This window comes from Mya arenaria, chromosome 7 (genome assembly GCF_026914265.1).
Source record: "Mya arenaria isolate MELC-2E11 chromosome 7, ASM2691426v1".
NCBI lineage: Eukaryota > Metazoa > Mollusca > Bivalvia > Myida > Myidae > Mya > Mya arenaria.
The window spans coordinates 14238686-14244743 of record NC_069128.1 but is presented as its reverse complement, the minus strand read 5'-3'; the positions used below and the strand labels follow the sequence as shown (position 1 = coordinate 14244743).

Genomic DNA, 6058 nt, shown 5'->3' with positions numbered 1-6058 from the left:
CATGTTTGTGATTTTATGTGTGATCTATGTCTTTGGCGTTTACCCTGTGTCATTAAACTAGGCTTTTGTTTAAATATTTGGCTGTTGGGCGGTGTCTGTAGTTTTTCACATATTTTTTGAACTACTGTATGGCACACTGTCATAAGCATCAACTATTCTTTTATTATTATGTGATATGTAAAAAATAGAATAATACCAAAATGAAGAATTCCGGACATCTACATTAGACAATTTAAATGTTTGATAGATGGCTTGATTGTTTTATGTTATGGGTTGATTGTCGTTCTTGAAGAGATGTCGTTCGGAAGCCCAACATAATATTAAAACAATAGGCCGGTTTTGACTCGAGCAGGTCATTGAAAGTTATGATAAGTATTTTCAGTTGACCAAACTGTCATCATTTTGGCTTCAGCACTTCTCTATTCTCATGAATTAAATTGGGCATTTTAAAGGCATTCAAAAGAACGAAGCTGTGGATATGGTATAAAGCAACTTAATATTCTATAATTGAACATTGCAACGAAATACAGCGAGACATTTCATGTCTTCATAGCTTGATTTGAGCACCAGACTTGAAGGACAACCAAGATACCTTTTTTTATAAATGTGCTTATTGTTATATATCGACTGGTTAGATGAGGTTTGGAATAGTCTTGTATCACACACAAAGAAGGATGTCCAATTAAATTATTTTTCGGGTAGATCACAATGATATAGCACGAACATTTTCTAGTAATACACTTTCTTTTCTTATCAGATTGTTGCTAGTTTCCCGTATGTTCGCAAATACATGTTCGCTGTTTAGACGCAAACCCCAGGTGTATTTAAAATTGTTATTGTACTTTCCATGTATTTAATGTCAATCTGACGAAAAGAAGTTGTGCATGGAACTATGGAGTATTTAAATTGTTGTTCATAATTTGTCTGATGCGGGGATGTCAACAGATTGTCTTTTATATAGTTACAAACTTATAACATACATAAATATATAATGATATCTATATCATCATTAACTGTCACTCCAAACTATGTAATAGTACGTAGCAAGTCTAATGATAACGAATAAGTGGCTTACTTGTGGGTTTGGCAGAACGAACTGTGAAACGATTTATAACAACAGGAGAACATTTACTTAATATCAAAATTTCCTCGTATCATTTTCGTGAAGAGAATTTGTAGGTATACCTTACTCTATCCACGCTGTGAATATCAGATATTTTCGACATGATTGCATTGCGCAATATGTTAGTTTTTTGACGTATCCTATAACATCTCAAAAACGATATATTGCACTAGTTTGTAAGATTGAGCTCAAATTGAGCGTTTAGGATTTCGCAAAATGAATAGAACGCAATGTTTGCATAAACTGTTCCAAAGTTTTGTTAGAACACTTACTCTAAACGATTCTTCTCTGATTATATATTTCTGTTCATCTGATTACATAACATAACTTTTTAATCTGTAATATGTTCTATTCTAAGAACATTACTTTAAATTATATAGTAATTGATATGTATACAATATATACATATACATCATCGCTTGAATGGAATGTACCACTTAAATAGATGTATTTTGTTTATGTTTGTCTTAGCTCACTCACTGTTTGAGTGCCGATACTTAATTTTGGAGATGGCGGCATTTTTGTTTGGAACACATAAATTAAAATACGATATTTCATCAATGCTCTGATTCTTAGCTATTAATATATATAAACCTAAGAATATAAATTCAACATACATGTTTGTTCGTGCATCCAAATATAATGAATTCTTTGTAAAGAGTGCAGTTATTTATTTATTTATTTTGGTATCCGTTCTTTTAATCTAATATGTCACAACGATGTCAGAAAATAGAACACCGATGAAGCTGGTTCAAAAGGTTTTTGACTGAGTTGCGCTCAATTATTTTTGTCAATGGAAACGGAACTTCTTGATGTATTTTTGTGATTCTGAAGTATTGGTCTTTTATAATGATGAGTTATAAGTTGACCATTTAATTATTTCCCTCGGTGCTTTTAACCAAAATCATGAACAGTAATATAGCAATCAGTGTTGTTATATGAATATTGTAAACTTATTATAATAAATCCCTGGCGATGATGTTGTACCTAATACACAAAGACTATATGATGAGAATAATCTCTGTTGATCATTGCAATGTCTACGCGAGAATACCCGCACAAGAAAATATATAATTAAGTTTCACCATATACTGTTATGCTCATCAAATCAAGTGTGAAATGTTATGACCTTTTTCAGAAGTTTCCTCCAGTTGTAGACGATAATGAATACCACCTTTTCGATCATTCTCGCCTCGGGCGACGAGAGTCTTTATCGGCTTACAAACGATATAAACAAGACGTTGAATTACAAATGGACATTGAAAATGAAACACACAATGCCAATTGAACAAATGCAGAAGAAATGTAGCGCTTGCCTGGATAGAAATATCTGTATTAGGTGCAATTTTATGCATGGCTTTACTTGGTTATTTGATCGTTATCGTTGTTCTTACGTACAGAAAGAGGAAATTCAGTCGAATACAAGAGTTCATAATTCACCTAGCGGAGATATTTTAGTAGCCCTTTTTCAGGTGTTGCTACAACTCGTGATGGGTATTACGTTTATACTTCATGGAAACATTTTTTGTAAGCTTGTAAAGTACATGCAAGTTGGAACAATGTATAGCTTCACCTACGTATTAATCATGACCTCTTTAGAACGATATATGTCCAAATGTGATCCGCTTAATTCGCAGACATGGACAACAAAGATATATGCTTTCTGGCTTATTGTCATTACCACATCTTCTCATACAAACAAAGAATTGATGAAGTTCATGGCTGCATGGATAATTTTTGCAAACGCAATTCTTGACAGTGCAGGCTTTCGTTACCTGTATATACATATCAGTATATGCTGTTCAATTAGTGATACTGACCATATGCTATACAAAGATTTGCCACATAGTTTGGGTCAGCGTGAACGCAAAAGAGACACATAACGCAGTCAAGCGCAAAACACACTACAGAAACGGGTGTTCGCCATGTCACACCAAGAAGACTGTAACAAACCCGAGAGCTCACTCCAAGAAAATGTCCAAGTCCAAAATCAAGACTGTGAAACTTACGCTTATAGTTGTGATCTGCTTTATCGTATGTTGGGCACCATTCTTCATTAGACAGATGTGGTCAGCCTTTGATAATTATGCACCTTGCAGCTGAGAATTTCGTTTTGTCAATAGATGGTTGAATAATTACTTTTATTAGACGGGTGATAAGTCTTAGTAACGGTAATATTCGTTTGTTTGCACTTAGGTCGACCCCTTAGCAAATCATCTTGACAAATTTGCAACAATAGTGAGACTATTCTAACGAATGGTATAGTCGATTTACATGAACTGCGTAGTAGTAAATTAGATGAATTATTTACTATGTATAGAATTTGAATGTATCACTTTCATATAAATATTGTTCACCTACATATGCTATTCACCATTGATGGAGGGGACACAAAACAGAGTTCTAAAGATGCACACTTACTCCCCAAAAAATATTGAACACAATTGTTTTAAAACACCAGAAAGGATGAATAAGATGTCATAAACAATAGTTCTTATGAAGGATACCGAGTTTAATTGGAAAGAAATGTGCAGAAAACGTGGAATTTCTAGCTAATGAGACTATAGTAGATCACAATAAATATTTTAGCACTCACCAAACATTAAATACTTTGGCGATTTTAGCTATTAAATACACGGTTACAATTTTGTTATCAGGAATAAATATTTTCCAGAAATGTATTTTTTAGTAGGTAGTTAAAGGTTAATCACTCAGCATTTATGTTTGTTATACTTGTGTATGTAATAGTTTTGAATAAGAATATCACTCTAATCTGCACACTTTTTTGTCAAGGTCATTCAATGACTAATAATTGATAAGATTTATGTTTCACTTTCCATATATTTTCATCTTAAATGCTTCAAAAATAAGTGTTTTATACCATCATATCAACATTTAATGTTATCACGTGTTATACCATGGTTCGGGTATAATATCACTTAAATCACGTAATTCTTTGTTAAACACATGTGTAAAATAAAATTAATATCACTTTGCAACGTAATAAGCATTTCTATTGGAAGCAATAATTGCTTAATTGGTAATATTAGCAAGTCATACGTTTATTTCATATTTTGATTGTATGATTTATGTCAATAAAGAAGTTCATTTTCCATGTACAAATGAGAGTAACACTTAATATAACAATTTGATTTCATGAAAGAAAAATTCTTAAAACGTTCGTCACTTTTTGTTCTTAAACCGGAAAGTACGTCAAAATTAAAATTGAACATTATGGCGTCATACAACTGGGATTCACGTCACAATTTACAATCAAGTTTTGTAAATACATTCAACCAAGAATGGTGTGTAACTGCTGGTAATAGTCAAGTTTTAGATATGTATAGAGTGTTTAAACCCACTTTAGATTATGAGCATTATCTAGATATTGTACCTAGAACTCTACGATTGTATTTTGTTAGATTAAGGGTTTCTGTACACCCTTTAAGAATTCAGACAGGAAGGTATGCTCGTATTAATTTTCCTCGCAATGAGCGTTATTGCTTATGTTGTAATACTAACGATATAGAAGATGAATACCACTTTATTTGCATTTGTCGTTGTTATACTCAATTACGAAAAAAGTACATTAAACGTTTGTATTATGTTAATCCATATGTATAAAAGTTCCATAATATGCTTACTTCAACTGATAGGTTGGAGGTTATAAATGTTTGTAAATATATGAAAGAGGCATTTGTTATTAGAAATACATTAATTAACATTGTGACTTAACTTTATGCAGTTTTTTTTTCCTCACTGCCTATGTTAAAAATTGATCTATATACTATTTATTACTCATACATATTAGGTTTGATTGAATTAATTTATTTAATTAGTTCTTTCGATCTATAGTCTATTTATTATTCATAAATATTAGTTTTACTGTTTGAAGTCATGGAAATTATTTCTTTTGAAAAGTATAATGTTTAGACACGTGGCATTGATTGTGTATACTATTATGTATTAAGACGATATACTATTGTATAAGTCTAATAAACTGTCTGTTCTGTTCTGTTCTGTTTAAAGTTTAATGTGTAAGTATGATTCTTACTGGATGTCATCCTAGGATTCGTTTAATATACTAACAGAACAAACACTTATTGATAGTTAACATTAAATTAGTCTTGTTTCTTCATTTCTGATATCATATATTCTAAATGGGAAGTAACGTCATAAGCAACGATTTATCTTTATAATTTAAACAAATCACAGTATGAAAAAAGCTGAAAACTTGATAATGATGCAGCAAATTATTTCAAAATTATTGCATTAATTATTATTGTTGGCAAACCCAACATTCCACTAAAGCATAGTCTACACTAGTTAATAAAGACAGCCGTCTTATATAAATTTGGCATGGTGATTACATGTATACATATTACATCATGATTGTTTGTTTTTCTTTTCCAGAAACTTGAGACTGTTAGGTAAAGGCGTAAACGTGTGTTCCAGAAAATAATTATTCAACATATATACAATATTAAGTGAAACCTTATGTAAACTGCACACTTAACGGTAAAACTATGATCTCCCCTTTCAAAATTTATTTTAAACAGCAGGAGTATTATTCCATTGTCGTAGCAGTCAGGTGAAAGAAGCATAGACTAACAGAGGCATTCCATGTTTTGGCATAAATCTCTAGTTCTTGTTATAAAAAGTTACAATGATATGGAAGGAACATAAAAACACATAGGAACTGTGTCAACACTATTTTAACTACACAAATCAGTCACAAATGTGTTCATGTTTTTAAACGAACAAAAAAGGTCTGGAGGAAATGATAGTCTTAAAAAATAGTTTTGCATAATGAGTACTGTTTACACCATATGGTTGATTGCATTGATGGTACATTCTTCAGTCGTTTTTTAAATGAAATAAATGCTATCGTCATTGAACGTCTGCTTCGCATACCGGTCAATTTGTTCAAAAATG

The 6058-nt window shown here is 31.6% G+C and overlaps 1 pseudogene; it reads left to right on the top strand.

Moving 5' to 3' along the window:
* Positions 1–892: 892 nt before the first annotated feature.
* On the top strand, positions 893–3226 carry LOC128240939 (oxytocin receptor-like; annotated as a pseudogene).
* Positions 3227–6058: the final 2832 nt, after the last annotated feature.